Here is a 16,186-nt window from a genome sequence, read left to right on the forward strand (position 1 = left end):
GAGGACAAAATGGGGCCTGGCCATTTTTTTTCCAAATGTCGATGTATCTGCCCTAATTAAAGGGCTTTCCTCCACCCCCCTTGCAGACTGTTCTTTAGACCAGCTCTCTCATATTTTCAGATACCATCTTCTCACTGCTGACTGGCCAGATGCACATATTTTGCTGGAGGGTCTTCCTTTCACCAATGGCTTAAAACCCAAGAGATAGTTAACTTTGTTCTAGCAGCTGTCACACTGAAAAACAGACCCTGTCTCAGTGCACTCTGTGACTTTTCCTGATTTTGTTCAAGACAAAACCTTGCTCAGGTCTTCTGCAATTACCTTTGTGTGAAGTGAGTCAGCAGCTGCAGAATTTCCCTTATTTGTCACCCAAACTCTTGAACTCCCAGACAGCTGCTACTGAGACTGCTTGGGTGGTGACTCCCCTGAGGAGGTTGATTTTTTTAAAAGAAAAATTATATGCACAGGTTTACAACTGTGAAGTAATGTGGTAATGGAAGTCTTTATTGGTTTTCCATTGGTAGCACTTTGAAATGTTTTGCTTGAAACATAATTTCAAAGCGTTTTCCTTTCTCTTCATTTATCTCTGCTCTGCCAGCTTTAAAATGTTCTCTCTCAAACTTCTGGGAATTATAGCTTAGTGTGGTTTGTTTCTTTTTTTCCCTGAGTGAAGGTTTGCACTAAGACTGCTATTTGCTTTCCAATATTAGAATGTGTTGAATCCCTAATTACAGCAATCGGACTTGCACCTTGTTACACAGTAAAAGATAAAAACAGCCTTGTGTGAGGCTGCCCTGGTATCCATGAGTCAAAACCTCATTTAAGAGAAATGTTGTTCTGTCTACACCATCTCTCCCAAGCAGTTCTGGACAGGGAACGTCGTAGGAGACATTTTAATGTCTCAAATTAATTTGAGCTGCAGCTTTTCACATGAAAATCTCCACTGCTCCTAAACTACTTGGATTTTGAAGCACATGTACATTTACTTGATTGTTTCCTATTAAGAATAATTTCTTGGAAAACACAGAGTACAGGTACAAATTCTGAGCAAGAATCCTTAATTTGGAAACATTTTCTGATTTAAAAACAGCAAAATGTGTTGAGGCTTCCAATCAGCACAGAAAAACAATTAATTGCATGCTAGAAGTTTGAGGCTAGAGTTCTTCCAAGGATTCTTGGTGTTTGTGGGAATAAGAAACTATTTATAAATGTGAATTTTGTGTGTCAGCTATGTCCTTGCGTTTAATAGAAATTTATATTAAAACAACAATAATCAAGAACATTCCTACAGACACACTGAGACTAATACCAAATTTAGAGTATAAATTACTGTACTATTGGTTTTTACATTAGAATTATTTTATGAGTTATTGTCTTTGAAGGTAATTTAGCAAGAAGATAGTTTGGTTTTGGATTTGTGCTGTTAGATAGATATGATAGCTTTCAGCTTGCACATTGCTCTAACAACAGTGACTTGGGTTCTTAGTACCTGCTGCTTTTGTACACTCCTTAATGTAGGGTCTTCTAGCTGTGCATATTTTGCTACTGTTTTCTTTAGTAATCCTATAATCATTTTCCCTTTATTTAAATACTTGCTAATTCCAGTCCTAGCAATGAAAGCAAGTTCTTACTCATTGTTTACACAGATGAAGTGTACTCAGGTTCATAAGTTGGTATTTATATTTATAAAATATATTCAGTGTACTTGATGCCAATAAGAGTAGTTTGGGGAAACACAAAATTAATAAATGACAGGTTAAACACTCCACTATTTCTTTTTCAATATATTCAGTATCTTCTCTGGGCCTGATTCTGACCTAATTTGGGCTAATTTAATGTTGGTTAAGCTTAACTGACAGGAGGGGAGTTATTTTTCATTTACTAGAAATAACGTGGCACCAGAGATTCATTTTTATATATCATGTCTTTACATTTCCTAATTCAGGCTAATGAAGCTGAGCACCTGCTCAGAAAGTGATTGCTCCTTGTGATGATTCCCATTATGTTAAACTATCACCTGGGAAAAAAAAAAAGTCATTGTTTCCTTTTAATATGCAAGTTTAGGAAGAAAATGTCTGCTAAAATGTGCCTTTAATCTTTGTTACATAAACAGGCATGAGGCTTTATGAAAACCAAGCTTGTATCTGCAAGGATGAGCAGAGTTTACCAGGAATAGCTGCACAGGGGCTGCAGTGACCAGCCCTTTCCCCTCTCTTTTTCTTAGGGCTTCACTCATTCCCATGCAATGAGACAGAATGGAATTGGAGAATGCTAATGCATTCACTTCCTTAGGTTGGATAATAAACCCCATATCCAAGTTTTTTAAAGTTACCATCAGCAGAGAGGAAGCAGAAGGGAAAATGCAGACTCTACCTGCTTATCACACCAAGTCTCTGATGGGTGCTTTCAGTTTCAAGATCTGTGGGTGTTGAAAGCTTGATCCTGCTGTTATTCTGTAAGACTGAAAGGACAAGATAAAAAATTCAGTCTATTCACAGTCTATACTGATAGTAATATTTTTCATAGCCTTCATGAGCTTTGTAGAGAAAATAACATTTTTAAAGTGGAAAACAAGAGGATTATGTGGGAAATAAGGGAATCAAGAAAAATGAAGTAATAATCACAGGTTTGGCATGCTACTCAATGGTTTAATATGGGCATGACTTGCCTCATTGTGTAGTTTATATATGGATTCATTACAAGCAAAAGTACAATTTACTGTAGAATTATTTTCTGGAAGGGCTGTTTTATGCATCATGTACTTTCCTGGCACTTTATAACCATGCTTAACCTGTATAAAATTAACTATATTTATAGGTGGTATCTGAATGAGCCAAACATGATTTTTTTTTTCTCCAGCTCATTTCCTAAATCAGATACAGTAGCTTAACTCAGAATAGAAGAAACATGATGAATTTGGTGAGATGTCTGCACCCCAGCTCAGTTTCTCTCTTGTAATGAGACAGATCACCCACAGAAATTTCCTTTGGACTTGAAAGTGAGCCCTATGGCTCAGCTGGGATGTGGTCAATGCCTCAGACTGAAAAGCTTTTGTATGAGAGGAGAGTAGAAGGACAAATAGCTTTTACTTATAAAAAAAGAAAGAGAGGGTAATTTCGAGGGTATTTTACCTCCACTGGAACTACCTTTCTGTATAATGCATAAGATGAATGATAATAATCAAACAAGTTACGTTATTGTAAAGTGGTAAGGTGGGGAGTATTGTAAAGTGCTGTGTGGGAAATCAGAAATCTTATCTGTTGTCAAAGTCCATGTGCATTCATCTTGTAGAATTATGCCTTCAGGTGGTAGCTAACCATCCCAGTGCTCAGTAATTACTCTTTGGCTTATTTATCAGAATGATTGTGTTGCTGCCAGCATTTGAAGAGTTCTGTGTAAAAGAAATTCACACGTAGCTCACCTTCAGTCCTCTATGCCATCTATTAGCTGGCATTTCTGAACACCACAGAGTCTCTTCTTCAGGACACATATTGCCCTGAAGAATAAGTAAATAGGTAATTTAATTTTTTCTTTGAGGATAAATATTTATCCTGAAATAAAAGCTATTTTACCTACATCAAATAATGAAAAACTTCAATCAATATACAATACAGGGCCCTGGCTCACCAAGGTTCACTTTAATTTTCATTTCTGTTCAAGTCACGCATCTTATTCGCTAAGTATCCATTTGTACTTAGAAAGGAAGACATGGGGTACACAAAGTTTTCAATTAAATGCCATTATACACAGCTTAGAACAACCATATTTGGTTGTTCTTTATGATTATTATGTAATATGCTTTAGGGGGAAAAAAGCAACAAAACTGTTTCTCTCTTAAATGCCTTTTACCCAGATAGTATTCATACAGGGTGCTTGTTAAAAAGTAAATAAAATTTCGAGGATGTGGGAAGGAGAGTATCTCAAAAAAATTAAAGAGGAAGATGTGAGAGTTTAAAAGTCGCCCTTCTCAGTGAGGGCAGCACTAGGAAGTCACAGGGAGAAGATTCCGTGTTGCAGTCTATTGTGTGATAAGGACGTGGCACGGCTGATAGCGGGAAGGTTCCCTGGCTGCCCATGCTCACAGGGCACAGCCCCTTGCTGAAATGCTGCCCCAGCCTCTCCCTGCAGACCCCTGGTGATGGCACTGCAGTCTCAGAGAGCCGCTGGGCTCCAGCTCAGGAGAAGAAAAGCTGGTAATTCATTACCATTTAATGACCTTCCAGAGTGGGAGCTCATCTCAATAGCATATTAAAGCAATCCATTCAGGTATAACAGAATGGATAGGCCAAACTAGATCAAAAATCCCTGAGCCATACACTATTTATTGCCAGCTGAAAGATAAGCTTCACAGGAGGAGCTACTGTATATTTGCCTTCTGGTATAAAACTATTTTTAAATCTCCAAAGATATATTTAAAAACCCATTCAAAGCTACATATCAGTCTAAGGTCTGTGGGAAGAATGGCCTTCTGGCTCAAATCTTCAAACACTGTGGATAGCATTAGTTCTCAGTGTAACATTTCAGGATTTAATATATTAAACTCATATATATGTGTGTATATATACATATAAGACATACATATGTATATCTATACATATAAGATAGATAGATATAGACAGTGTCATAGCAAGAGAATTTGTTGATAATAAAATTAAGAAAATTGGGGAACATTTCCCAAAGCAACAAGTAAACAATTCTCTACCTTATTTATGAGTATGGTTTGCTCATAAATAGACCTGAGACATTTTTTTTACATATACCAGCTTCCTATTACCATCTTGGGAAAGCAATAGTTAAATTTAGGACCTGAATCTATGCTCAAAGGTGAGCAATAAGTCAGGGACAAATAGGTATGTATTAATATAATCCCAATACATATTAAAAAAAAAAAAAAAGAAAGAAAAGCATTTGTGCTGTCTCCTGAAGCAAGAGAAAGAACAAATTGCAGAGCAGTACTAGTGGCTGTGCTTATTCACTTGCACGCAGCTCTATGCAAACCAACCTTCACCTTTGTTCAGAAAAATGATGTATCTGCAAAACACTGGCTAGAACTCTCCCGTGTTCCTTCAGCTGAGCCTGCTGCTGGAGATGAGTCACAGAATCTAAAACCAGCTTTTGCATATCCAGTCATTATAAAGAGAACTAGAGAGCATTGTTTGAATTTGGTTTTTTACTGAAACAAAACAGAGCTTTCTCTCTCATTATATTTTAAGAAACAATTCCACAGGTCTTGTAAAATGGCTTTAGAATTTAAGCACTAAATGACTGCGTGGCATAGAGAAGAACAGGTTGATTAAATGCAGAAATGTGTAGGAATGAATGTCGAAATCCATATTTGTTGCAGCTTGTATTTTGGGAGACATCCTGCAATTTGCCCATATTGTGTTTGAATGAATAGTCTTAAGGTATAGCATAAATTTCAGGAATATGTAGTAGAAAGCTTTTTTCTTAGAAATCCCCAGCACTTTTAGGCAACACTGCTATCTACTGGGACACTTGTTCAAACCACACTAAGCCCTTAGAAATGGCAGGGAATAAAAGTGTGGTGGCAGCAAATTTGGCAAGAAGTCCAAGACAATGCCTGGATGGGTGAGAGCCTGACCCCACAGAGGGCTGTGTACCAGAGCCCCCACAGATCAATTGTGTAAAAAAACAAACCCTGCACTTGTAGCAAACCATCAGCTAAAAAACTGCTTGGAGGCAGTGGGAACAAATACTCTGAGGGAAGGAGGTTTCCCCATGTTCTCCCAACAGTGATAGGTGTTTGGACCAGCACAAGGGCACAATCAGTGATAAAAGTTGCAAAACTTGTCTGAACTGAAGAACCAATATGCTCATGGGTTTGGAGTGAAATGAAATAATTTTAACATCAGAGCCACTTTTGGGATAACTAGGAGGTAATTCAGTCTTTCTAGGAGGTAATTTTTTCTGCAAGCCCAAACTTGCTCAAGATACCTGTGGTGGGATTATTTTGTAAAAATCATAGTTACCTGCAGAAACAAATCCGCTGTTATGAAAAGCTGGACATCTTTTCAACGTACCATCTAACAAGTGCTTTCAGAATAATGTTATTCACTTTATAGAAAATCACAAAAGCTGGAAGTGTTAAAAGTAGGACCCTTTAAAGAGAATATTGATTTAAATGAAAGCTACAAATTCTGTAGACTATGCTGGACATGCTTAAAAGCTCTTTAAATTGCAAACTTAGTCTAACTCACAGAGAGGGAGACCTTGTTCACTTTCATTTGGGGCTGGGAAGCAGAGTGGGCTTGAGCTGTAGAGCTTGCACATACATTTTCAATGACTCTAGTGAGTAAACACTAGTACCAGACTGCCTGTATCAAACCAGCTGCACAACAGTGACTATAGAAGCAGCATTCTCTTGCCTAGATGATTTTACCTGTTAACACAAAAACTTGTTTGATGTATACGTGAAGAATTCCAGCGGTTGTCTTTTTGATGTTGAGTATGAAAGGGAATACACCTCATTAAACGGCACATCAAAGGCATGAAAATGCAATCATTAATCTATGTTTTATGACATTCTCCTAACAATGTGCTGTAGAAATCTATATTGCATCAAAAAGCAGAAAGGTCCTGAAAAATTCCTGGAGTGATAGAAGGACTCTTATACTCTTCCTTTTTTCTTTTTTTTTTAAATTTCCTGAGCCCTCCATTTTTTACCTGAAGGATAGCCATACTCAGCCTCTTCTCACTGGTGCAATTTTAAAGTCTGCACAACAGGTTAGAGGTGTAAAACATAAACATATATCCACTGTGCTTAAATCCTGCATCTTGGCAATAAATTGCTGCATTTAATCTACTTGACTCTGAGCATACTGAGCTGTTGGTGCAGTGTGCATACCCAGCCCTAAATTAAAGCACACTAATTACTTCTCTGGCTCACCCAACTCCTCCCTCTAATGTACTGAGGAATGTCTCTCTGTCTGGTGACACCACCTCAGTGTCAGATTTAAATTGCATTAGATATTGTTTCTAATCAGGGAGGAAATCCACAGCTGGCAAGTAGGGCAGGTCTTCATCCTCACTAGCAAGAGAGAAATGAGCTGGAGCTTTGGGTCAAGATCTCCAGCCCTGACTTGAGCAAGAAATTATGTAGTTGTGGGTAATTTACCTGACAGGACTAAGCCTGTAGCACTCAGCTGAACGTCTCTGCTGCTTGTGGAAAGCTTATTTGAAGGTATTTGGGAAAAATCTGCTAAAACAGGAAAAAATTCTCCCCAGGTAACACCACTGCAGGCACTTAAACTCTGAGTAAATGCAGAGCTGGATCCCTCCCCTTCCTTGCTCCTCCTTTGTGTCAGGTCCAGATGAGACACTGGGGGATGTCACTCCCTGTGCCAGCCTGCTGAATGTGCCCACAGATCTCCTCTGCAGTGTCTGAGCACTGCAGTGCCTGGAGAACAGCAGCTTAGGTGGGGTTTGGTTTTAGGGAAATCCCCTATTCATTGAGGAATTGCTCTTTAAAGTTCAGAAGTAGGATTTTATTTTCATATGGTTAGATGCACTAGAGCAAATAAAACTTCCTGAATATTTTATTGACAAGTTTTCTGGCAAGGATTTTCACTTAAACAGAAGCTGAAAACAAATTTTGCAGGAAGTTCACAGAAGATTGCTCCTTCTCTAACGTGTAAATGAGAATATTAAGACTGGAAATAGTCTTAATATAGCAGTATATTCAGTATATAACAGTATAATCAGTATAACATTTATCATGTAACAATAATGTTACATTTTTGCTATTAAAACCAATAAATATAGTTGTAAATAAACATATAATGTTCATTAGAGTAGATACTCTTCTGAAAATATTTTCTTTCTAGCTACTGAAAGTAAATACACAAGATTAAAAATGAGTCTTAAATATGTGCTGCCATGTGGGAATTAGGAGAATTTAAAGTTTCAGGCTGCAGGAATTGTCAAAGCAAATTTTGTCATTTAGAAATACTCCTGTATTACCTACTTACAGGGATATACATCATTCAGTCATGAAACAAAAGTGATATCATATGATTTAACAGGATAATTAGCTGTCCATACATCCATTAGCAGATGCTAAGAATAATCATGCAATATTTCTGAGATATCTGTCCTAGTTGAAAACTTAACAAGAAAAATGTTAGTAATTCTGAATGAAGGATAAATTCAACATTTCTCTAGTCTTTGCATGAGCTTTTGAAGAAGCAAAACACAGTCTTCTATGTAATATATCCTCTTGCTAGCAATCATTTACATATTGTTCTACAAACCAAAAAGTAGAGGGCATCAAGGTCTTTCCAGCTCCACGTGGGCTCCTCCTGGTGAGCCTGGGGTTCGTTGCCACTGAACTGTCCCTGAGACACAGAGATTCCTTTCCCTCATGCTTTCAAGATTTTGCTACCCAGCAGCTCACTATAATCTTGCTTTCTGTATTGAATTTGGCACAAACCAGAGCCCTGTGCTGTGGTTAAACCTATAGCTGGCTGCACACCCCCACAGAGCAGAGGGGTGGCAGGAGCAATGTCTAGAAAAGAGCAAAGACTTGCACTGTCAAGGATCCAGAGGCTTTTGTGACTAAAAAAGTTGCAAAGATAAGGGAGGTCCTCAAAATGATGGACTTTTGTGGGAAATGAAATCCTGTGGCAACAACCTGAGGATACACTTTGGGTTCTATCAATGGTTGGTCTCCTGGCCAAATGTTTAACTATTTTGAGAACCTCAAAGTGTTAATTGTATTAATTGGTTGTGGGGAAATAACACAAGTGGGTTTTGTTTCCTTGCTAGACTGGCAGTGAGAGGTGACTTCCTGCCTACTGTTTTCATTTCTCAGGCAGAGGTGTGGCCCAGGGCTGTCCTCAGGTGTGCTTCACACACAGGCACCTCAGGAAGCTTGCTCTAGCAGTCAACAGGTCAGAAAAGCATCAGCACATTGGCTTTGGCCAGGGCAATGGACATGGCTTCAGGTCTGAGCAGTTTTGAACCCAAGCCTCAGTGCTCTGTGGAACAGACCCTCACTCCTCATGCAGAAGAATGAGTTGAATTAAACCCTGACATATGTACATGTAATGGCAATTGTGCTTGTTAAACTCGAGCTGAATTCATCCTACCCTGCTTCAGCAGAGCAGCTGATGTTAAATCACATGTGCAGGCTTGCAGCAGCTCCTGTTTGAGCCCACTGCTGTGGTGTGAGCTATTGCTCCCTTCACTGTCACAGCAAACATGAGCCACCAATTGCCGGGTGCCTTGAGCCGTGTCCAGCCCTTGCAGCTTGCTCAGCTTTGCTCCTGCTGCACCCTCCAGCACTGTTTATTTGCATTCAAAAGCCATGCACATCAGATCATGCACTAAAGCATAATTTGGCTCAACTTAAATCTGTTTGAAAGCCTAAGAGGGGTGAGAAGGAGGTTCTGTTCAGAGCACTTCACAGGCAGGGAAGGATAAGCTTTAATATCCTCTGCCTAGGCTTCACAAAGGTGAGATTTTGTCTGCCATCACCATAAACTGCTTCCAATCTTTATCTCTCCCCCACACAGGAAATAGCACAAACAGTAATATAGCTGTCAACAAACCGGCTGAATCAAAACAGAATTTTTCTGAGTCATTTCTTAAATAATGGTAATTGAAGAGAAAAGAATGCTTCAAAGTTTGCGCTCAGACTTTTCAGCATTCAGCTAGGAAAACATCTCTGAGCATCCCCCCTTTTCTCTCAGGTTGTTCTCCCTTTACTCTGAAGGTCAAAGGTTTAATTTGTATGCTTGTCGCTCTCTTTCACTTTCCAACATATCCCTAATTGAAATTTGACACATATACCCATTAGCTGAATTTATTCTTTTTCCATGCTTCATTAACAGTGCTCTTTGCTATATTACAACACTAATGCTCATCATAAAATGCTCCCCTATGCAATGTGGCTTACAAAGGATGGTGATTGATGGTATCACAGGTAACATGGAACCTAGAAGGTATAACTTCAGGTGCTGAAATTGCAAGCTGTGGCAGGAATCTCAACAGCTATGGATAGCTCCTGACTTTGCAAAGTCTATTAGAGGTGTAAAATGTCAATAACTTCTCTGATGCTGCAGCATAAGCCCAGCTAAAGCAGAATCCATGCACACCTCTGTTCTCTGAACCCGAGTCTGCCACCAGGAACTTCTGGCTGAACTAGATAGTAATCTACATTATTCACCTGAAATGTTGAATATAATTTTTACTACTAAATTGTCTACAATTGGGTCTTGTAACTAGAGAATGAAACTCAGAACCATAAATGCAAATGAGCTTTTCACTTAAAACTGCAATTTCCTTTCTGATGTACTGTACCTCTTGTCCATGAAGTTCTGTCTTTTTTGGAAAATGACATTTTCCTACGGTGTATAAGTTTCATTGGGTTGTCATGGAAACTGGCTCTCTCTTTTTCTTTCTTTCTCTCTGTCTCCAAGTCTTTCACCTTGAGAGTAAAATGGTTGTCATTTACAGCGCATAATTTTGCAGGTTAAACTTTGTATGATCACTCAGATAGTGATGAGATACCACCCCAGAGCTTGGGGAGTGGGAAATGGGGAGAGTTCTTGTGTGTTTCCAAAGGGGATGGTCCAATCCTTCAGTGTCTTCTACCCCATTTCAGAGACAAAGAGTGCCACAGGCTCTGTGCTTTGTGTTTACAGGAGTGGCAAACAGGCACTGGCTCCTCCTGCCCCTGCTCCAACAGGGGGTGTGTGGCTATCCCTGCCCCAGCAGCCTGCCTTGCTGGCCCTCAGCACACCCACAGGTCCCCCCAGGAGCCAGCCTGGCCCTGCACACGTGGGAGGTTGTCTGAGGAGGAAAAGGTGACTGCTGGCCACAGTGACCCTGAGGGCTGAGCAAAACACAAGGGCAGGGAGCACACAAAGAGCCTCAGGGAGCAGAGAAATGCATTTTAGCTCAGGAAACTGGGCTCAGTTTTACTTCATGGGAGCTGAGGTGAAAGCAAACTCTTGTAAGGCAAGGAGAGAATATCACCTCAGGAAACAAAACGTGGTTTGAAATGATTTTCTGGATATTCAGTTCAGCCAAAGGAACATATTGGAAGAAATGGGGGCTGGAGAGGCTCAGGGCTTGTTCTTTAGTTCAAATCTTTAGAACCTTCCCTTGCCTAAGACTGGTTTTGTTCAGTCCCCATGCAGGGTTCATGTGTCACAAGCTGTATCCTGGAAGAAAAATATCCATAAGCCCAGGACGAGCACTGAGTGATGCTTTTGCACTGGCTGCACTCAGGGGATCAGTATCTAGTGGCAGTGTGAGCACCCATGGGCGCCTTGCCATGGCCACATCACAGAGCTGCATAAGCAACTCCAGAACATGATGCCCTAAACCCAGGATCCAAAGCCATTCTCAACCTGCCATCCATTTAGGTAGATTCTTCACCCATATAATCTGAAATGTATGAAAGAAACATTTGTCTATATGGAAAGAGTCTTTAGGAAAACTGGGAAGCAGCAGCTCAAACAAAAGACTTGCTGGTTTTTATGGCCAATCTGAAACAATAAAAAATGGCAACCCTCACTGAGCTTTTAGCCAGAGGAGGCTGTTCGGGTAAATTTTGGATAACCATCTCAATCTTTGAATGTTGCCAACATTATTTGAGGTTTACCAACCACTTGCTTTAACCCCGGCAAACCAATTAGCTAATGTGTTTGACTGCTTGAGGAGTGATTAGTCAGGTGGAGTCATTATAGTAGCACATATTTGGCAGGGTGAAAAATGGATGCTAAAAAGGAGTTATTTAGCAAATGAGTGCTTGAAAGCTAAAAGTAGTAGAAAAAAAAGGTTCACTGGGTGTTTTCTTTTTCTTTTTTGCGCTACCAATTTCACCTATGGGCACCTTATGTTCTGTGTTAAAATATTCAGGCCAATAGAGAATTATTTTTTCAGCTTTTAATGAATAGCACTGCTGTGTGATGCATGATGTGAAAAGAAGGGGTTTGAAAAAAGCTTTGCAGGAGCACTACTTTGCACTTTTACCTGAAGAAGCACGTGATAGGTTTTCCAGCTGTTTCCTACAGATGTTGTACATATGCTTAAAGGTCAGTGTTCTTTTGAGAGCATTCATAGCCCCACTTACATTTAGATAACAAACAAACATCTCGTGCCAAGAAAAAGTGTTTTAAATAACATTACAAAAAAAAGTCTAATCAGCAGATGAGGAATGAAAATCAGACCTCTGAAGGAAAATAAAAAACCTGACTAATATTTTGGCTGCTCTGTCAGCTTTAGAATGCTGGGACTGGTTCCACAGGAAAAGACCTTGGAGATGGCACATTAGGAGCAGGAGAAGCTGCACTGCCACATGGTTCTTGCTGCTCCAGCCACTCTGTCACCAATAAAGTTCCCTAAATTTGTTGTCCTGTCAAGGCTGGATGCCTGGCCCCGCTCAGCCTGCTCCAAGAAAATAATCAGCCTTGTAAGCTACCATGAAATGGGAAAACAGTCACTCTCTCAGAAGAATATTGAGACTTTGAGACATCAAATTTTAAGATTGCTATGATCTTGGGGGAGGTGGGGTGGGAGAGGAGTGGAGATGAAGAAAACAAATCAGATTGGGATCATTATTGAATTTCTGAGAAACCTAGAATGCAAGAGGTGCTCGATTCAGTGCTGGTTCCTATAGGAAACAGGGAGGAGAAATACAGCATAGTCTGGCTCTGAAATGCTGTCTGCTCTGAGAATTAATGCAGATGATTACAAGTTATAAGTTTCACCAGGTCAGATTCTATTTATTTATGAAATTTCTCCTCTAATTGATAGCAGTGTCTTTTAAATAATCATGTAAAACTGAATAGTAAGACTTTCACATTTAGATGTTTGAGTTAGCAACAAATAGTTCTTCAGGCTGGCCTCTAAATGACCTCCAAGAAAATTGGTGAGGAAGGTTATAGTTGTAGTAGTCTCAGATTAATTACTGAAAACTAAATTGCAACTCACAGGGTTTTACCTTGGCATATTTGGTCTTCATATTCTGGTGCAGCCTATGTAAACTCCCATCATGAAACTAAGTGCAGTTTTCCTTGAGCCTGTGTGATCACTGCCTGTGATCTCTGGTCAGGTCACCTGCAGACCTGCTCAGGAACAACTTGTACAAAGACAGGCCTGAGCAAGTTAAATACTCCTTCACCATCCAGCAGTCTGAGAGGTTTCATCCATGTATTTACTTCAGGTATTTATTCAAATACTAGGGGTGCATTAGCAAGCTGCTCAGTACTTAAAGGTATCTATCAGTTGCATATAAAGGCACATAATTACCATTTCTTTCTTTATGGTGTCTTATTACAAGAAAGTAGCACAAATTGTCCTGAGTTCTGTTGCAGAATACAAATTCCTCTCAATATCCTGGTGAATTTGTCAGAAATGTTTTATAAGTCCAGTCTCTTAGTGTGCCCATTAAACATTTTCCGGAATGTTTTTCTTCTCTAATGAAGATATCTAGTTCTCTTTAACGGCTCCTGCTCTTTAGATTAAGTACATTCATTTTCTGCCCAAATTTGTCCACAAATGCACAGACTTGTCTGACCATCACGTCCAGGTTATGCTCATAGCCTGCCTTCTACAGGCTCAGGGTGACTTTGGGTTTGTCCCTTCATCTTTCCCTCTCTCACCCAGAGACTCGGGTTGTCCAGGCTTCTTGCCACTCATGAGGTATCACTTTATCGTATTTGCAATACAACTTTCTGTTTCTGGATGTGTTGGTACAGAAAAATGAGGCCACCCTCTTAGCTGAGATTCCTCAGAACTCATAGGATGTCAAGAAAGGAACAAACTGCAGTGTATTGCTCCAAGGGGGGCTAATTGACAAGGCTTCTGCATTTGCATTCTGGTGCTCCCTGAAACGAGGCTGTGTTGTTTTGTTTTGCCTTTCAAAATAACAGCAATGACAACAAACCACAGGCAAGCTCCCCTCCCCCAAAGGAACAACAAGCTGCATTTTTGTATCAGTGGACTTTTCTGGAGTCCCCCTTTCCCTGAGCTGAAGGATGAAGGCATGGGAAGATGTGGGTGCATCCTACCAGCCCAGAGAAACCACTCATGTTGCTGATCTGCTGCTGCCCCAGCAAGGCTCCATCCTTTGATAAAAGTGAATGGAAAGCCATTTCACACAATTACCATGAGCTGAAAAAGAAGGGATCTTAGACTGGGAGTGAAGTGATAAAATGTCTGAACCTTCTAGTAGTCATAAAGAAAAGCAGCTAAATGCAGTCAGCCATGAGTAGATCGTAAAAAGGACTCTGAATGTCATGCAAAAGCCTGTGTCTTTGCAATGTATCTCACATGGAGAAGCATTCTTTCAACTTTTAAGACAAGATAATTTAGGGAAAAGTAAAATTTCCGATTAAATTCTGCCTTTAAAATACGTATTCACAAGAACAGGGAATATTCATTGGACAGAGGAAATCTTCATAGCTACTTCTGGGTCATAATTTCTCAGAGAAATCCAGCAAAAAGAGTTTTGGACATTGGTGTTCTAGTGCAGTACCTGCTACCAGCTCTTTGGTACCCTGAGGCAAAGTGGAGCTTCAGTCTGCCTGAAGAATGAATGCAAGGTGCTGGGGCAGTAGAGCTGCTTTTTTCTGCTGCTGATTCTGAGCCTGCATCAGGGGAAAGGAAATTGAGTAGGCCATTCCTTCGGGCTACCTGCAGACCATATAAATCAGTCTCATTCACATGAAGCACAGTAAATATTGTGATAATTGCCAAAGTCACTGCACTGGTTTCTGCTGTTCTTCCATACTGAGCTGCAACATCCCAAGATGAAAGGATAAATGAATGGAGACATTAGCTCTGCTCCAGCTATCAACCCCATGTACAAGGTGATTAAATTTTCAATGAGAAGGCACTGTCCATTTGCAAAATTACCTTGATTTGTATTTTAAAAATGCACTCTAGTGGCACAGTTGTAATTCTTGGTGGCTTTCCCTTCAAAAGCACCTCTCTGTGGGCATGGTGAGTTAATAAACCATAAAACAAAGGTTTAATTACAGGGGAAAAAAATGAAAGCTGGCTGTGATTGGGAGGCTTATATACCTAATGTGTTCATTTTGGTGTTGTCCGTTTACTATTGATCCTAAAACTCCCCCCACCTTAATTCAGTTGTGTTTGTAGATTTAGGCAGTGGTGCCCAGGCCAATGGGTTTATCTTCACTCCAAATCAAACCCATATCCCTTCCCAGTTTTGGTCACTGTAAATTGGTACCGGAGGCTCCCTGTTTTTCTTCTCAATATTTTATCCATACCAGTATTATTGTGATCATTACTCTCTCTATCTGTAGGTGGGGAAAATTAAATATACCCATGGCAATTCCATAAATAATAGTAAATGTTCATTTTCCCTGTGGTTTTAGAATGCTTTTGGAAGTGTTTTGTTTACTGCCTTCAAAAACATTTTGAATATGGCAAGAATCTTGGCAAGAATATCTCCAAGCCTCAAAGTTCTTGCTAAATACTCAGTGGAGGGATAAAACAATGGCTGAAATCATGATTATTTGATTAACTCTAGCTCCATTTTTAGGGTTACACAGCAGTTGAGCAGAAGTGCTCCCCTTCTGCTTATAAACACTTAAGACATTTGCTTGGGGTGACCTTTGGGACTCATCTGAGGATGAGGTAAGGCACAAGTCTAAGCCACAGCAGCAGGGAGCTGACAAGCCAGGACTGTACATCCTTAAACAAGTTTGACTGATTAGAAGAAAAATGTAAGCTCCTTTCCTGTGGCTTGTACTTCACAGAGAGAGCCCTGTGACTACATGGTGTGCCAGTGTACCCTAATCTCCTGCAGCAAAAGGGAGCAGGTCAGCAGAACAAGTGGCACCAAAAGCAGAGTGCGGCCTCCTCAGCTGGAATTCCTCACGTCCACTTCAGGCCACAGGGAGCACAGGCTCTCACCACAGTGTAAGGAAAGGTGGATCTGAGATACCTCCCAGCAAAATTCCAAGCTACTGCCTGCCAGTTTGCTGCGTTTTAGTGGCTGTGACATTCTTGACTATTGCTCACAAAAGAAAACAACTTGTTCTTTTTACACTAGCCATAGCCCATAGTAATGGCAATGAAGTGTAAGGGCATGGTTATGGAGATATTTATTTGGCCTTCATCTCCAATTAGCTAACAAATATTTGACTTTTCTTACACTCCTGCTTTTAATACTCAAAGGAAATCACAT

At 40.1% G+C, this 16,186-nt stretch overlaps 1 long non-coding RNA gene across 3 annotated transcripts in view; it reads left to right on the plus strand.

The window, feature by feature from the left end:
* Positions 1–16,186, plus strand: part of LOC135450325 (uncharacterized) — a 76,800-nt gene that overhangs the window by 45,125 nt on the left and 15,489 nt on the right. The window contains exon 5 of one of the 3 annotated variants that reach the window (XR_010441027.1): positions 13,902–14,018. The exons of 1 other annotated variant lie outside the window; for it this stretch is intronic. This is a non-coding gene — a long non-coding RNA (uncharacterized LOC135450325). Of the gene's footprint in view, positions 1–8,830; positions 9,132–13,901; positions 14,019–16,186 lie in introns of those variants that run through there. One more of the 3 variants, XR_010441025.1, reaches the window with a different exon arrangement.

The sequence above is a fragment of the Zonotrichia leucophrys genome, chromosome 7, assembly GCF_028769735.1.
Source record: "Zonotrichia leucophrys gambelii isolate GWCS_2022_RI chromosome 7, RI_Zleu_2.0, whole genome shotgun sequence".
NCBI classification, from domain to species: domain Eukaryota; kingdom Metazoa; phylum Chordata; class Aves; order Passeriformes; family Passerellidae; genus Zonotrichia; species Zonotrichia leucophrys.